This window comes from Cervus canadensis, chromosome 11, assembly GCF_019320065.1.
Source record: "Cervus canadensis isolate Bull #8, Minnesota chromosome 11, ASM1932006v1, whole genome shotgun sequence".
In the NCBI taxonomy this organism is placed as follows: domain Eukaryota; kingdom Metazoa; phylum Chordata; class Mammalia; order Artiodactyla; family Cervidae; genus Cervus; species Cervus canadensis.
In genome coordinates this window covers 15,022,021-15,040,069 of record NC_057396.1, presented here as the reverse complement: position 1 = coordinate 15,040,069, position 18,049 = coordinate 15,022,021, and the positions used below count along the sequence as shown (strand labels likewise).

The following is an 18,049-nucleotide window of genomic DNA, read 5'->3' as shown; positions in this document are numbered from 1 at the left end:
TAGTTAATTAATTAGGCTGCCTCGGGTCTTAGTTGCAGCATGCTGGATCTTCGATTGTTATCACGGCATGTGAAATTTTGCTTTAGTTGAGAGCATGTGGGATCTAGTTCCCTGACCTGGGATGGAACCCAGGCCTCATGCACTGGGAATGCAGAGTCTTTGCTACTGTACCACTGGGGAAGTCCCCTTTTAGTCTTATCATTTAGGAAATTATAAGGGCTTTAGGATTTGGCCAGGAACCAAGACTTAAATATGTATTTCTTATATCATAATATTGTACCATGTAAGGTGAACTATTCATAGGTTCCAGGGAACTAGGGCATGGAGATGTTTTGGGAGACATTATTCTGTCTAGTACATTTGGTGATAGAGTCTAAAATTGGTTCCAGTTAAAAAAACATAACTTTAGAGCACAGAGACCATCTGGACGCTGGTACAAATGTAAGCAATAATTCATAGAATATCAAGAAAACATTTCTCAGCTCATCTAACCCTCACCTTTTGCACATGGTCTGTGTTTGAAATAATCAACCAATAATTGGTTTTCTTTTTAGGTTGTTCCACAGGTTTGAAAGAGATTTTGTAGCTGCTAATTTCTTTGGATTAGTTGTATCTCTAGGCTCCAGGCATGCTGGAGAATTCATAATACCATTGTCTGCTGGGACCTATAAGCAGATAAGGTAGAGGGTTCCTGGAGAAAGAGAGCCAGGCATGGTTTTCTTGACATTAGAGCAAGGCCTAAGCTATTTTGTGATCTAAGCCTGACCACAATCCTTGATCAGGTCTCAGTATTTAGTGATCTTAAGGACAAAAGAACAAATGTGTTCTTAGGCAAGAAAAGTAACAATAGCTAAGGAATAAATCAGTTATAAAGATTCCCAGTTATGTTTCAGTGGTAAAGATAGCCAGTATGTGGGTTCTTGGTCGGTTTTGTGGAACTGACCCCTCCTCCGACCACATACTCAACCATCAGATCTACTGGAATCTAAGGAATGATGATGTTGACCTTTTCTGACCCTGGAGATTTCAGTCAACTAAAGCTTGGACTTTGTCAACCTTAGTCCCAATTCTGTGCTGAATTCTTCTCTGCTCAAGTCCCTTCATGAATATATGTGAACCCTTAGCTTCAAACTTCTCCAGCTTTGTTGTTGGTGAGACACTGCTTTGGGAAAGATACCTGTTGTTCTTACTCGCTGCAAGTAGTAGCAAGTAAGGCTCTTGAGCTTTTGGCTGTGTCTTTTGGCTTAACACCTGTTAAGAAGTGATCCCAGTTTTCAGGTAACAGAACAGGAGTTCCTATTCCCTTTCTCTTAACCTGAGCAGCTTGACGAAGTCAGGGAATAGGAATAGGAAAGGGAATAGGAACTCCTGTTCTGTTTTCTGAAAACTGGGATCACTTCTTAATGGGTGTTAAGCGAAAGTAAGTAAGTAAGTAAGTGTTAGTCGCTCAGTTGTGCCCGACTCTTTGCCACCCCATGGACTGCAGCCCACCAGGCTCCTCTGTCCATGAGATTTTCCAGGCAAGGATACTGGAGTGGGTTGCCATTTCCTTCTCCAGGGGATCTTCCCAACCCAGGGATCAAACCTGGGTCTCCTGCAATGCAGGCAGATTCTTTACCGACTGAGCTACAAGTTAAGCCAAAAGACACAGCCAAAAGCCCTAGAGCGGGAGAAGTAAGGATTAGGAAATAGCAATCCACTCCAATATTCTTGCCTGGAGAATTCCATGGACAGGGGAGCCTGGCAGGCTACAGTTCATAGGATCACAAAGAGTCAGACATGACTGAGTGACTGTCACTCACTCACTCAATTGTTTCTTTACTGTTTTTCTTCACTGTTGTATTGTGAATTTCATGAAGGCAGGCTCTCTATTATTTTTCTATATTCTGAGAGTCTGTTATAGTATCAGGAACTAAAAACATATTTGCCGAATTGAAAAGGGTACTAAGAAGAAGATCGTAATAAAGGTCACTGTGGGTTGTAGCAACTGCCTGCCAGGTTGGACTGTTTTCACTAAGCAATCTCTAGGTAGGAGTAGTATACTACTGCAAAGCCTAGCCCACTCCTGAAAATAACACCCAGGTATAAACTTCATTAGATCATCACTGAAGGATTGATGCTTTTGAACTGTGGTGTTGGAGAAGACTCTTGACAGTCCCTTGGACTGCAAGGAGGTCAAAGCAGTCCATCCTAAAGGAAATCAGTCCTGAATGTTCATTGGAAGGACTGATGTTGAAGCTGAAACTCCAATACTTTATGCATGAAATACTCCAATACTTTGGTCACCTGATGTGAAGAACTGACTCATTGGGAAAGACCCTGATGCTGGGAAAGATAGAAGGCAGGAGGAGAAGGGGTTGACAGAGGATGAGATGGTTGAATGGCACCACTGACTCAATGGACATGAGTTTGAACAAGCTCCGGGAGATGGTGATGGACAGGGAAGCCTGTCATGCTGTAGTCCATGGGGTTGCAAAGAGCAACGTGACTGAGCAACTGAACCGAGCTGAGATAGATCAGCTCCCTCGGACAAGCCTCAGCTTTCTATTATAGGTGCAGTTACTGAAAAATACAAGTGGCTGTTTTCTCCATTCACGCTTCTCTATTTGTGTGAAGATGTGTGTGTTTGTGTGTGTGTGTGTATCTTTCTGTTTTTGCTTAACTCTAATTTTCTACAGAACTTAATGTTGGTATCCTTCTCATATTGGCTGTGGGATGATATTGCAATGATAAGAGTTGCCAGGTATTGCCAAAATTTGCATACTTCAGTATTGTGCACAGTAATTATTAAATTACTTGGTGTGTGTTAAGATATATTTGCAAATAAAATTCCGAGAAATATGTAAACTAATTATAATTCTATAGTAACTGATTTAATTCTATGCTATCTGAGTCTACAGTTATTATGGAATATTTTATCTAATATAAAATATATGGGAAATATAATATTGAAGTCATAGTCAATGATTAGATGAGAAGTCAGGCATTTATAGAAAGAGATGGCATTAGTATTATCCAATTTGTATTTTTGCCACCTTATCCATTTTTGTCAGATATTTGGTTAGAGAAAAAAAAGAAGAGATGAATCCTCTACTTTAAGTTATTTTTTAACAGACTCACATAGGAGGGAACATAGTGGGCTAGCAGAAACACTCTATTTAGTGCTGGGGCCTTGTATTTTGCGCCTAATTCTGCTACTTTTGAACCAACATCAGTTAGGTGACCCATTTCATCACTCTCAGCCTCAGTTTCTTCATCTGTAACTCCACAGCACTGTCAAATGGATCAAAAATCAAAGAAGGTAGAGAGAAGTTTTTGTATCTTGCAAGGCACTATAAAAAACATAAAGTATGGTATTTTGATGGGGTTCTTTAGCGTGAATGTAATAAAATAATACTTGATGGTGACGGATGAGTCCACCTTAGCACAAGGATTCAAAATGAAGAGTCAAAGAAGTCTTCTAATGTTAGTCTGCATGGTCTCTTCTGGTCCCTTCAGACTCTACAGGTTTTTAAAGAAAGAACATAGATTTTAAAAAATAGATTTCTCATTGTTAGAAAACTTGCTATGTACAAATTTGATAAAGAAGAAAACAACCAAAGTCCTATGATCCCACCCAAATGCTCTGTTAATTTTAGGGTTCAATCAGGTAGTTTGATCCATCTACCAGATCTAGTTGTTGATTTCTTACCCCTTTTACTAGTAACCTTTGGCTCTAGGCCCGTTCATGTTTCTGCAGAGTCAGAATGAAATGAGAGTTTCAGGAACTAGAAGAGAGTTGTTAAGACTTAGAGGTTGAAGTTAATTTTGGTTGAATACATCTTGAGTTACAACTAAAGAGACTGGATGTAATTCTGGTCCTTGCGGGACCTACACCCATCCTGAGTTTGTTCTTTTCCAAACCTCGTTGTATTGTCACAGAGTACCACAAAATTGGTTAGCTTTCCCCCTCCCCTTCTAGTGTAAGAAGTTCACTTTGACATATGGTGATCATAAGTAGAGAAAAATGTTTTGCTAATTTCGAAGTGCCTTACTCTATTATTCTGTTTAATAGTAATAAATAGAAGAAAATATAATAGGTGCTATGATTTATGGGACAAGTTTTGGACACACTTGCTTCATTATTTCATTAAACGATAGACTGTGGTTATGGCAAAATTTTATGAACATCCTTCTAGCGTTGTAGATAAGAAAGCTGATAGCTGAATTTCTGAATTCCTGTTCCTTGGGGGAATTTTCCACTTCTGTATATTTGGAACATCATGGTCAGTTCATTTGGGGGTGATTGGGCTCTAGATAAAGTGGGGCTTTTGATGTTGAAACTTACATTTATACTTGAAAATAAATGTATTAATTTATAATGGGGGCTTTCCTAGTGGCTGAGATGGTAAAGAATCCACCTGCAATGCAGGAGACCCGGGTTTGATCCCTGGGTCGGGGAGATCCCCTGGAGAAGGGAACTACACACTTATCAGTATTCTTGCCTGGAGATTCTTAAGGATGGAGGAGCCTGGTGGGTTATAGTCCATAGGGTCTCAAAGAGTTGGACAGGACTGAGTGACTAAGCATGACAATTTATAATGGGAATTGTCACTGTTATATTTGACAGCTGGTTACAGTGAAATCATCCCAACTGAAAAATCTACTTAGGAGTTACAAGATCTGATGTTGTTTGGTGAATCGAGGACAAAGACAAAAGAGTCTCGCCTTACTTCACAATGCCTTTTCTTCTACTCTTGGTACCTAACTTCCAAACAGTTAGGACTGATTGTCAATGGACCCTTGCTTCTGTATAGGATTAGAGAAATTGTAATAATTTGGCAAGAGCCTACAACCTACAGTTCAGTTCAGTGTCTCAGTTGTATCCGACTCTTTGCGACCCCATGGACTGCAGCACTCCAGGCTTCCCTGTCCGTCACCAACTCCTGGAGCTTGCTCAGACTCATGTCTGTCTTGTTGGTGATGCCATCCAACCACCTCGTCCTCTGTTGTCCCCTTCTCCTGCCTTCTATCTTGCCCAGCATCAAGGTCTTTTCCAATGAGTCAGTTCTTTGCATCAGGTGGCCAAAGTATTGGAGTTTCAGCTTCAGCATCAGTCCTTCCAGTGAATATTCAGGATACTGATTTTCTTCAGGGTGGACTGGTTGGATCTCCTTGCAGTCCAAGGGACTCTCAGGAGTCTTCTCCAACACCACAGTTCAAAAGCATCAATTCTTCGGCACTCAGCTTTCTTTATAGTCCAACTCTCACATCCATATATGACTGCTGGTAAAGCCTTGGCTTTGACTAGACAGACTTTTGTTGGCAAAGTAATGTCTCTGCTTTTTAATATGCTGTCTAGGTTTGTCATAGCTTTTCTTCTAAGGAGCAAGTGACTTTTAATTTCATGGCTGCAGTCACCATCTGCAGTGATTTTGGAGCCCAAGAAAATAAAGTCTTTCACTGTTTCCATTGTTTCCCCATCTATTTGCCATGAAGTGATGGGACCGGATGCCAACATCTTAGTTTTTTGAATGTAGAGTTTTAAGCCAGCTTTTTCACTCTCCTCTTTTACTTTCATGAAGAGGTTCTTTAGTTCTTCACTTTCTGCCATAAGGGTGGTGTCATCTGCATATCTGAGGTTATTGATATTTCTCCTGGCAATCTTGATATAGCTTGTATTTCATCCAGCCCGGCATTTTGCATGATGTACTCTGCATATAAATAAAATAAACAAGGTGACAGTATACAACTTTGATGTACTCCTTTCCCAATTTGGAACCAGTCCTTTGTTCCATGTCCAGTTCTAACTGTTGCTTCTTGATCTGCATACAGATTTCTCAGGAGACAGGTAAGGTGGTGTGTTATGCCCATCTCTTGAAGAATTTTCAACAATTTCTTGTGAGCCACACAGTCAAAGGCTTTACTGTAGTCAATAAAGCAGAAGTAGATGTTTTTCTGGAATTCTGTTGCTTTTTCTATGATCCAGTAGATGTTGGCAATTTGATCTCTGGGTTCCTCTGCCTTTTCTAAATCCAGCTTGAACATCTGGATGTTCTCAATTCAGGTACTGTTGAAGTCTAGCTTGGAAAATTTTGAGTATTACTTGGCTAGTGTGTGAGATGAGTGCAAACGTGCAGTAGTTTGAACATTCTTTGGCGTTGCCTTTCTTAGGGATTGGAATGAAAACTGATCTTTTCCAGTCCTGTGGCCACTGCTGAGTTTTCCAGATTTGCTAGCATATTGAGTGCAGCACTTTAACAGCATCATCTTTTAGGATTTGAAATAGCTCAGCTGAATTTCAATCACCTTCACTAGCTTTGTTTGTAGTGATGCTTCCTACTAAGGCCCACTTGATTTCGCACTACAACCTATCTGGGGAGCCAAATACATACTAAATAGAATACTATATGAGAAATTTTATTAGATCAACAATCTAGGTTTTCCTCCATTATAAACCTGTTTTCATTACTTCTCTCCCCAGAATTTTATATTTTGAAACTTGTCTAAATTGTATTTGTTAAATAATAATGAGTTTATTTTTTTCTCTCTCTCTTGTAACTAATCAGACACTAAAGCTTCTGATTAGTAAGAAAAAATGAGTGTTCCCACATTTGGTTTGTATAACTGAAAGTAAGTAAATGTGATATTTGGGTTTGTCTGAATAGTCTTATCATGGCTAAATGTGAGGTTTCTGTTAAGCTTAAAAAAATTATGGGAATATAGAGACTATTACCTGCTGTGATATACAGGTCAACCAATAATTATCAGCTCATTTCTTTCATACTTCTCCACTTCACCCCTCCTAGATTATCCTGAAGTAAATCTCAAGCATCATATAATTTCATGCATAAATATTTCAGTATTAATCTCAAAATGTAAGATGAGAACTTAAGAAACATAGTCATAGTACTATTATTCCACCTAAAAATTAGCAATAATTCCTTACTATCATCTAGCTAGTCTCTGTTCAAGTTTCCCCAGTTATAACTTAATTTTTAAAACAGTTTGTTTATATAAAGATGCACATAAGTACCATGCATTTCAATAGGTTGTTATATCTACATCTCTTTCTTCTTTCTTCTATATGTTTCCTCTTCCTCTTGGCTCTTTTCTATTGTCTTTTTCTTTTCTTGGCTCTTTTATTCTTGCAGTTTACTTATTTTTTTGGTTCTGAAAATTCATTCTTTATTTTGATATAAAAAATAAGCCCTTCAACTTGTAAAGAGTGTCACTTGTTTTCATATTGTTTATTGTTGTAGAGCGAACTTATAGAATAAGAGTATCTGCTGCCAGCTCCAAGGATGTCACATATATTTTAGAAGCAAGGTCATTGTTACTTAGACTCAGACAAGCGTCAGTGTGGAGAAAGGAGTAACTAATCTGATTTTTTTCATACTTTTACTAAATCATAACTAGAAAAGCTAGTAGTTGGAATATCAGATAATTATGCTAGAATTTGGTAGTGGTGGTGAAACCAGGTATCTGAACCCAGCTAAATTATAAAAACATGACCTTGTTTTGCCATTCTTCCATTTCTGGAGTTCAAGAGCTGTGTTTGATACCCCTGTGGACTGACAATAGGCTTGAGTTATAATGTGTAGATTCTTTTGATTATAGTTGCAAAAGAAATGTTTAAATTCTTGAGCGTTTGACTTCTCTTGGAAAGAAGTAAGTTAGGAGGCAGACTGCTGATCTGGATTTGCTTAAATGGAAAACATTTACACTAGGAGTCCAGCTGATAGGCTGTTGAAATCACCAGGCCTGTACTGGTCAGCGAGTTCCATCAGCTGATTGGGATACCATCTCCAGATCTTTAAGTGACATATTTGAAGTTCTCACGGTAAAGTTGTGGCCTTGACTCCGTTCGGTCTGGTTATCGTCTTTGATTTTTAATGCCTAGCATTCTTCAGCTGTAGCAGCCACAGCTTGGTAAAATTATGCCACAAAGCCTGGCTTACTGACCTCCAGCTGCCTGACAAATTTGTTGTGCCGTTGCTCAGCCCAACCTCAGATCCATTTATCCCGAAGGTGCAGCTGGCACTCAGAGGTACCAGGTAGTACCTCCAGTATTTGCTCCAGACTTTCAAGCAGTGGCTGTGATTTTTTCCCAGTACTGTCTTAGCTACCAGGTCCTTTTGGAAAGGTTCACACTGAGAACCCAGCCAGCTGGCAAACCAGTGAAGAGTACACTTCATCTCCTGGGAAGTGATGTAAGACATGGCGGAGGGGAAGAGTTAGAAATGTCTGAGACAGAGGATAAGGGAGAAGGGAAGGGGGGCGGCATTGAAGAGGAAGATGATTCCATGGGCGCCCTCCCCTTTCCTTTCACAGGGCACCTGGAGACCATCACGAGTGCTTGGATCCAACTATTGCTGCTTCTGTTTCCTGAAAACCCTAAGGAGGGCCAGTCAGGAAGCCCAGGCACGTCTGGTCTCTAGCAGTTTATTTTTAAAGAAATAGTTCATATGTCCTGGAGAGTTTTCCATGCTCTGGGTTTTGCTGACTGTATCTTTCTGTTGGGTTTACAGTATTTCCTTCTCAGAATAATGTTTTTAAATGCAAAAAATAAAACACATAGGCTTATAGAGGAAACCCATTCTATCTATTTAGGTATTAAATTATTAAAAACACAATACGATGTTAATATATGTGCTCTCTTTAAAAAAAATACGTTAGATTAAAGATCTCACAATGGGTCTTTAACTACCATCATTTTGGAGTAGTAATGATATTTTGAAATTCCAGCCAACAGTTGTCATATGATATGAAAATATCTGTAAAATCTTTAGCGGCAAAGTCATGAGTGAGTGAGTGAGTGAAGTCGCTCAATCGTGTCTGACTTTTTGTGACCCTGTGGACTGTAGCCTACCAGGCTCCTCCCTCCATGGGATTCTCCAGGCAAGAATACTGGAGTGGGTTGCCATTTCCTTCTCCAGGGGATCTTCCCGACTCAGGGATTGAACCCAGGTCTCCTGCACTGCAGGCAGATGCTTTAACCTCTGAGCCACCAGGGAAGCCTGGCGGCAAAGTCATAGGCACCGCTAATAGTAATACCTCTCTAATTTGTTACCTTTGTTTGCAATCGAAGGGAATTTAAACTACAGTTTAATGTTACTGAAGATCAGGATGTATTTTTATCAATCCAAGCTCATATATTTCCAAGGATATTTTCACGGGCCTGATTCATCAGTTCGGTTCAGTCACTCAGTTGTGTCCGACTCTTTGTGACCCCATGAATCGCGGCATGCCAGGCCTCCTTGTCCATCACCAGCTCCTGGAGTTGACTCAAACTCATGCCCATCGAGCATCCACCACAGATGACCAATTGTGGGCAGATTGGTTGGGGGGTTCCCAGAGAAGGAGAACCAGGAATGATTTTCCTTTTTTTCCTACTAACAATAATGTAATTTATTCATTTATTTTTGGCTGTGCTGTGTCTGTTGCCGCACACTCAGGCTTTCTCTAGTTGCAGCGAGTGGGGCCTGCTCTTGGTTGCGGTGCACAGGCTCTAGGTGTGCAGGCCTCAGTAGTTGCAGCTCACAGGCCCAGTAGTTGTGGTGCTCAGGCTTAGTTGCCCTGTGGCACGTGGAGTTTTCCCAGACCAGGGGTCTAACCCGTGTCCCTGATTGGCAGGCAGATTCTTTACCACTGCACCATCAGGAAAGCCCTACTTCAGAATTCAAACATACTGGAGGCATTTCAATCCAGTGTAGTTGTTCTTATTGGTGCCTCGAAGGTCTTTTTGTCATGACTTCACTAAAGTTTCTTGCCATTTGGTGTGACTGGGGTTCCAGTCTTTTTCCTGTACCAGAAATCAATACATTAATATACTTTCTTACTTGTTTTATTCCACAATATGCATACAGTTTCAAATAATATCTACACCACCTCTCAAGGTGTTCAAGGTTTTACAGTTCTTATTGTTCCTATGGTGTATTCTATTAAGAATATACTATCAAATTAGTGTATTTTTTAAAATTTTATTTATTTCTAATTGAAGGATAATTGCTTTACAATGTTGTGTTGGTTTCTGCCATACTTCAGCATGATCAGCCATAGGTATACATTCGTCCCCTCTCTCTTGAACCTTCTTCCCACCTCCCACCCCAGCCCACCATTCTAGACTGTCACAAATTAGTATGTTTTAAAGTCATTTGAAATAATTCCTGTTTGGCTTTGCCACCAACTTAAGACATCCTTTTAGGTTCATGTAACATGTTGTTTTTAATTTTATATGTAGCTTATTTTAAAATTAAAATTTTGTTTTATGGTTATGTAAAATGGTTCCTAATACAAATCTATAAACCAAGGCATATTCAGACATAATATATCTTACTTTTTCTCTCTTCTGACCTATAGGTAACTTTAAAAGCAGTTACCTGTTTTCACTTAAAAATATTAAAAAATATAGGTAAATGTTTGCATTCCATACCCATTTTCCTCCACGCTTATTTTTTAGTATATCTTGGCAGTCATTTTATAGAGTGTATAGAGATATTTACTTTGCTTTTTATAGCTACATAGTACTCTTTTGTATTTATTAAGCTAGTTCCCTGAGACAGGAAGGCAGTGGGACATAACCTTTAAAAGAACGACAGTCATTGAGGACAGGACATAAACTGGTTAGAACCAACTAGGTCTAAGACGGCAGATGATTGACTTCCACTAGACCTTAAGACTCAGTATACACTCATTGTAATATATCAGCTAAATGACATGACAGTTCTGAGATTGGACCATAAAAGACTAAAAAGTGGGCAGTGGCCCAATTCCTGGAAATCCCCATCACTTCCCCAAAATAGTTGGAATAATCTTCCCATTCATTAGCCTATGAGATTACCCACCCTTATAAAAACCAACCACCCTGTACCCTGAAGCTTCTCATCTTCTGAGGTGGCCCATACTCGGTCTGTGGGGTGTTTTGCCCTGAGTAAACCTTTTTTCACTTTACTGTGGTTAGCTCTTGAATTCTTCCCTTTGCGAAGCCAAGAACCCATGCGTGGCAGCCATCCCAGACACTTGTCTGAGACCTAGGATGTGACCATCCTCTCAGGCCCACTTTCTTTCCTGCAAAACTATTGTTAAACATATAGGATTTTCTCTTTAGACTTTATAAATAGTGCTGCAGTGAATAGCCTGTATGTACACCTTTTGTATTTTTCCCAGATTATCTTTGGGGAATTTTCCTAGAAATAAAATTGCTAGAAATTGTACCTCTCCACACCATAAATAATGTATCATTTTTGCATTCTTGCCAGCAAGTGTCAGAGGTGCTGTTAAGCTTTTTGAAGTGTCAAAAATAGCTCCTAAATAGCCCATGTATTGCTGCCACTAGTTCCATGGATTCAGAGTTGAGAGATCTCAGAATTGGAAACACTATGGTAGAGCCTTGGACTGGAACAACAGACTGGTTCAAACTGGGAAAGGAGTACGTCAAGGCTGTATATTGTCACCCTGCTTATTTAACTTATATGTAGAGTACATCATGCAAAATGCCAGACTGGATGAAGCACAAGCTGGAATCAAGACTGCCAGGAGAACTAGCACTAACTTCAAATATGCAGATGACACCACCCTAATGGCAGAAAGCGAAGAGGAACTAAAGAGCTTCTTGGTGAAGGTGAAAGAGGAGAGTGAAAAAGCTGGCTTAAAACTCTACATTCAAAAAACTAAGATCTTGGCATCTGGTCCCATCACTTCACGGCAAATAGATGGGGAAACAATGGAAACAGTGAAAGGCTGTATTTTCTTGGGCTTCAAAATCACTGCAGATGGTGACTGCAGCCATGAAATTAAAAGATTCTTGCTCCTTGAAAGAAAAGCTGTGACAAACCTAGACAGTGTATTAAAAATCAGAGACATTATTTTACTGACAAAGGCCTGTATATTCAAAGCTATGGTTTTCCCAGTAGTCATGTATGGATATGAGAGTAGGACCATGAAGAAGGCTGAGCCCCGAAGAATGGATACTTTCAAACTGTGGTGTTGGAGAAGACTCTTGAGAGGCCCTTGGACTGCAAGGAGATCCAACCAGTCCATCCTAAAGGAAATCAGTCCTGAATATTCATTGGAAGGACTGATGCTGAAGCTGAAGCTCCAATACTTTGGCTACCTGATGTGAAGAGCTGACTCAGTGGAAAAGACCCTGATGCTGGGAAAGATAGAAAGCAGGAGGAGAAGGGGACGACAGAGGATGAGATGGTTGGATGGCACCACTGACTCAATGGACATGAGTTTGAGCAAGCTCCAGGAGTTGGTGATGGACAGGGAAGCCTGACATGCTGCAGTCCATGGGGTCGCAGAGTCAGACATGACTGAGCAACTGAACAACAACTGTAGAGGCTTACAGCTCAAAATGTGGTCCAGGGACAAGCATCATAGGCATCCTCTGAGAGTGTTTGAAATGCAGAATCTCAGACTTCTCTCCAAATCTACTAAATCAGAGCATGTAATTTAGCAAGATTCTCAGGTGATTCATATCAGGCTTCCCCAGTGGCTCAGACAGTAAAGAGTCTGCCTGCAATGCAGGAGACCAAGGTTTGATCCCTGTTTTGGGAACATCCCCTGGAGAAGGGAATGGCCACCCTCTCCAGTATTCTTGCCTGGAGAATCCCCATGGACACAGGAGCTTGGCAGGCTACAGTCCATGGGATCGCAAAGAGTCAGACACAACTAAGCAACTAACACTTCAAGATTTGAGAAGCTCTGGTCTAGAGTTGTGCTTTTTAGTATTTATAACCACCAGGTACATGCAGCTATTTAAATTAAAATGAATTTCAATGAAATAAAGTAAAAAATTCAGTTCCTCATTCACCCTACTGGCCACATTTCAAGTGCTCAATAGCCACTTTTTTAGCATTTACATTATTAGTAACTTCTATTGCACAATGCTGGTCTGTGGCTACACTGTTCAGTATAGTAGCCTCTAGCCACACATGGCTATTTTAATTTAAATCACAATTACATAGCATTAAAATTTAGTTTCTCATTCACAGTAACCATATTTCAAATGTTTAACTGCTACATGTGGCAGAAGGCTACTGTATTGGGTGGTGGTTATAGAGAACATTTCTATCATCACAAAAAGTTCACTATACAGCTCCGGTCAAGAGGTTTCCAGAAGTCTGGGTGAGCCAGAAGAAAGAAGGAAAGAAGATTCATTGAGTGTCTATGGTTGTAGATACTTTTATATAGGTTATATCTATTAATCCTTAAACCCATATAGGTTGTATCACACCCATTAAAAAGAAAATAAGAAAGTTTTGAGAGACTAACTTATTCAACTTCATAACAGTGAGAGAAACTCTAAAGTTTTTTCCATCATGTTTAGAGGAGCACTCCTTTCCTGAAAGCTCTGTCTGGGGTGCAGTCTGTACCAGCCGTTTACAAAACCAAACCAAAGCAAAACAAAACCCACTGTTTCTCACTTGCTTGCACCCGCTTTTCTATTCTTTCATGTTTCAGATTTAAATCCAAACCCCAGTTTTATCTAACTGAGCTCATATTCCTTTTACTGTAACACTCCTTGAGTTCACTTCAAAGGGTTTCTTACCTACAGTCTTTGTCTACCTTGCTTTTTAACATTATGGCATCTCAACAGTTAATTGCAGCATTTATTCATTAATTTAGTAAACATTTACTGAGCATCTCCTGTGAGTGAGACATAATCCAGTGGAGGGAAAAGAAAATTACTTTTCCTTGTCTTCCTTTTAAGGTAACTATACACACACACACACACACACACACACACACACACACTACCCTTTCTATTCTTTGAAATTTGGCTTACTTGGCCACTTTGAAAATGCCTTAATTACATCAGAATGTTGGTTTCTCAAAACTGCTAGCTATTTATGCTTATTATAATTAGATGGCTAAATTTCTGAATCATCGAAATGTAGATATGGAAAAAATATAACAGGTCATCTAGGCTGCTACAATGTAAAGAAAATCTACTTTTAGATTTTTAAAAAATTTACTTTTTAGCTTCCTTCCAGTCTAATTTAAAATGCTCTACTAATATACACTGGTTAATCTATGATTTTTATAGAAGTGCTCAGGTTATTATTGTATCCCAGGTATTTACAGATGGCAGGTATGATAGATTAAAAATCTCCCCAAGAAGATGGCTCCATAGAAATCTTTAAGCTTTAATTCTAAATCTTTAGCTGATAACGTGCAACTTAACAGCATGGATCTGAGACATAACATTGTGTTTCTATAATATTCGTCTCCTCCGGGAGCTTAGAGTCTTAGAAGAAGAACCACAAGCAGCATGGTGGGTTCTAGGATAGAGGCATGTGGCGTTTTTTTCAAGGCACACAGCAAGAGCCTGCTAATCTGCTCTTTAGAGAAGAAGGCCTGGGACTATGAAATATGTGGGCCTTTAGAGTTCTAAATTCTTCGTGTATGGTACATATTGGGGGACTTCCTTGGTGTCTCAGAAGGTAAAGAATCTGCCTGCAATGCAGGAAACGTGGGTTTGATCCCCAGGTCTGGAAGATCCCCCAGAGAAGAGAATGGCTACCCACTCCAGTATTCTTGCCTGGAGAATTCCATGAACATTGGAGCCTGGCGGCCTGTAGTCCACGGGGTCGCGAAGAGTTGGACGCCACTGAGCAGCTAACATGCTGCTGCTGCTGCTGCTAAGTCGCTTTAGTCGTGTCCGACTCTGTGCGACCCCATAGACGGCAGCCCACCAGGCTCCCCCGTCCCTAGGATTCTCCAGGCAAGAACACTGGAGTGGGTTGCCATTTCCTTCTCCAATGCAAGAAAGTGAAAAGTGAAAGTGAAGTCGCTGAGTCGTGTCTGACTGTTAGCGACCCCATGGACTGCAGCCCACCTGGCTCCTCCGTCCATGGGATTTTCCAGGCAGGAGTACTGGAGTGGGTTGCCATTGCCTTCTCCGGCAACTAACACACTCACAAGCAAATAGTAGCACATATTAGGTAGCCAAGACACTTTAGTAAGTTCTTAACCAAAGAGTTTACTGACTGAATAAATGAATAAGAGAAATTATAGTTTCATTGGAAAGCATATGCATAAGTATGAGTTTTAGAATGGACAGGATATTAAAATACATACCTCAGGTTTTCTGGAAGAAAGAAGGGAGGAAATAAAATGGTTTACAATCTTTCCTTCCTTTCTTCCTTAAATTCGTACAATATATCCAATGAGTAATGTGGTCAGAATGAGTAATGTGGTTAGTTTCATTTCTACCTGTTCCCCACCCCCCATCCCTGCTGATCCATGACTTATTTGTTCTGCTTCATGCTGTGTGGCCCAGCTCTCACAGCATGAAGCTGCCTCGGAAACACGTCTTGGAGCTGGATCATATCCTGTCATTGAAGTTCACTTCAGTGGAGGTTCCGTTTGAAAAACAGTGACAGGATACGTCCCATGGTTAGATGCACGTTGCTTCTGGCAACTTCCCTTAAAGAGGACAGGCTTTATTATGGTATAGAGAGAGTCCCTGTGTTTAACTTTGAATTCATATGAACTAGGAATTTGTGAAATTCAAGTGCCTACATATGAAGCCATAAGTAACAAAAGTTGTTTTGCGGCTTTTGGTATCTCTCTGTACATGTCTGAGTCGTTTCTTCTTTCTCCCTTGTGCAGCCTCCAGCCCCTTCAGCTCCTCTTTCTGTCTCTCTCTCTCTCACTTTTGTTCTTGCTCTCTCCTCTTCCATTATAGATGAGGTCATTATGATTTGGAGCCAGGAGAAGTGCATTGCTGTAACTTTAATCTCCATACTCAATTCATGACTCTTATTTTTTTTAGGAGGTAGGTATACTTTATAGTGGGAGGATAACTTTCTTAAGTGTGCTATTTTAGAATGTAAATGGATCTCACCTGGTTGGCTTAGACAGTAAAGAATCTGCCTGCAATGCAGGAGACCTGAATATGATTCCTGGGTCTGGAAGATCCCCTTGAGAAGGGAATGGCAACCCACTGCAGTATTCTTGCCTGAGAAATCTCATGGACAAAGGAGCCTGCCTACAGTCCATGGGGTTGAATAAGAATCGGATACAACCGAGTGACTAACACTTGAATGTCCTCCTTATTGCAAACTTCAGACTTAAATTGAAGAAAGTAGGGAAAATCACTAAGCCGTTCGGGTATGACATAAATCAAATCCCTTATGATTTTATAGTGGTAGTGGCAAATAGGTTCAAGGGATTAGATTTTATAGACAGAGTGCCTAAAGAACTAGAGACGGAGGTTTGTAACATTGTACAGGAGGCAGGCCATCCCCAAGAAAAAGAAATGCAAAAAGGTAAAATGGTTGTCTGAAGAGACCTTACAAATAACTGAAACAGAAAAGAGAAAGGCAAAGGAGAAAAGGAGGATATACCCATCTGAATGCAGAGTTCCAAAGAATAGCAAGGAGAGATAAGAAAGCCTTCCTAAGTGAACAATTCTAAGAAATAGAGGAAAACAATAGAATGGGAAAGACTAGAGGTCTCCTTAAGAAAATTAGACATGTCAAAGAAACATTTCATGCAAAAATAGACACAATAAAGGACAAAAAAGAAACAGTATAAACCTAACAGAAGGAGAAGATATTAAGAAGAGGTGGCAAGAATACACAGAAGAACTATACAAAAAAGATTTTAATGATCCGGATAACCATGATGGTGTGATCACTTACCTAGAGCCAGACATCCTGAAGTGTGAAATCAAATGGGCCTTAGGAAGCATCACTACAAACAAAGCTGGTGGAGGTGATGGAGTTCCAGTTGAACTATTTCAAATCCTAAAAGATGATGCTGTGAAAGTGCTGCACTCAGTATGCCAGCAAATTTGGAAAACTCAGCAGTAACCACAGGACTAGAAAAGGTCAGTTTTCATTCCAATCCCAAAGAAAGGCAATACCGAAGAACATTCACACTACCACACAATTGCACTCATCTCACATGCTAGCAAGGTCATGCTCAAAATCCTCCAAACTAGACTTCAACAGTATGTGAACTGAGAACTTCCGGATGTTCATGCTGGATTTAGAAAAGGCAGAGGAACCAGAGATTAAATTGCCAACGTCTGTTGGATCACAGAAAAAGCAAGGGAATTTCAGAAAAACAGGTGCTTCATTGACTGCACTAAAGCCTTTGACTTTGTGGATCACAACAAACTGTGGAAAATTCTTCAAGGGATGGGAATACTAGACCGTATTACCAGCCTCCTGAGAAACCTGTATGCAGGTCAAGAAGCAACAGTTAGAACCGACATGGAACAACGGACTGGTTCAAAATTGGGAAAGGAGTGCATCAAGGCTATATATTGTTGCCCTGTTTATTTAACTTTTATGCAGGGTACATCATGTGAAATGCCAGCCTGGATGAAGCACAAGCTGGAATCAAGATTGCTGGAGAATAGCAATAACCTCAGATATGCAGATGACGCTACCCTATTGGCAGAAAGTGAGGAAGAACTAAAGAGCTTCTTGATGAAAATGAAAGAGGAGAGTGAAAAAGCTGGCTTACAACTCAGCATTCAAAAAACTAAGATCATGGCATCTGGTCCCATCACTTCACGGCAAATGGATGGGGAAACAATGGAATCACTGACAGACTTTATTTTCTTGGGCTCCAAAACCCATGCAGATGGTGACGGCAGCCATGAAATTAAGACATTTACCCCTTGGAAGGAAAGCTATGACCAACCTAGACAGCATAGTAAAAAGCAGAGACATTACTTTGCCAACAAAGGTCCATCTAGTCAAAGCTATGGTTTTTTTTAGGAGTCATGTATGGATGTGAGAGTTGGACCATGAAGAAGGCTGAGCACCAAAGAATTGATGCTTTTGAACTGTGGTGTTGGAGAAGACTCTTGAGAGTCCCTTGGACTGCAAGGAGATTAAACCAGTCAGTCCTAAAGGAAATCAACCCTGAATAATTCATTGGAAGGATTGATGCTGAAGCTGAAGCTCCAATACTTTGGTGACCTGATATGAAGAGCCAACTCATTGGAAAAGTGCCTGATGCTGGGAGAGATAGAAGGCAGGAGGAGAAGGGGGCCACAGTGGATGAGATGGTTGGATGGCATCACTGACTCAATGGACTTGAG

At 40.3% G+C, this 18,049-nt stretch overlaps 1 protein-coding gene and 1 pseudogene across 3 annotated transcripts in view; one reads left to right on the top strand and one right to left on the bottom strand.

Moving 5' to 3' along the window:
* The window catches only part of SLC35F2 (solute carrier family 35 member F2), a 59,967-nt gene that overhangs the window by 18,707 nt on the left and 23,211 nt on the right, over positions 1-18,049 (top strand). The window contains exon 1 of one of the 3 annotated variants that reach the window (XM_043482055.1): positions 8,385-8,403. The exons of the other annotated variants lie outside the window; for them this stretch is intronic. The gene's annotated coding sequence lies outside the window, so the exon portion shown is untranslated. Of the gene's footprint in view, positions 1-8,384; positions 8,404-18,049 lie in introns of those variants that run through there. 3 annotated transcript variants of the gene reach the window in all.
* On the bottom strand, positions 7,879-8,329 carry LOC122449942 (annotated as a pseudogene).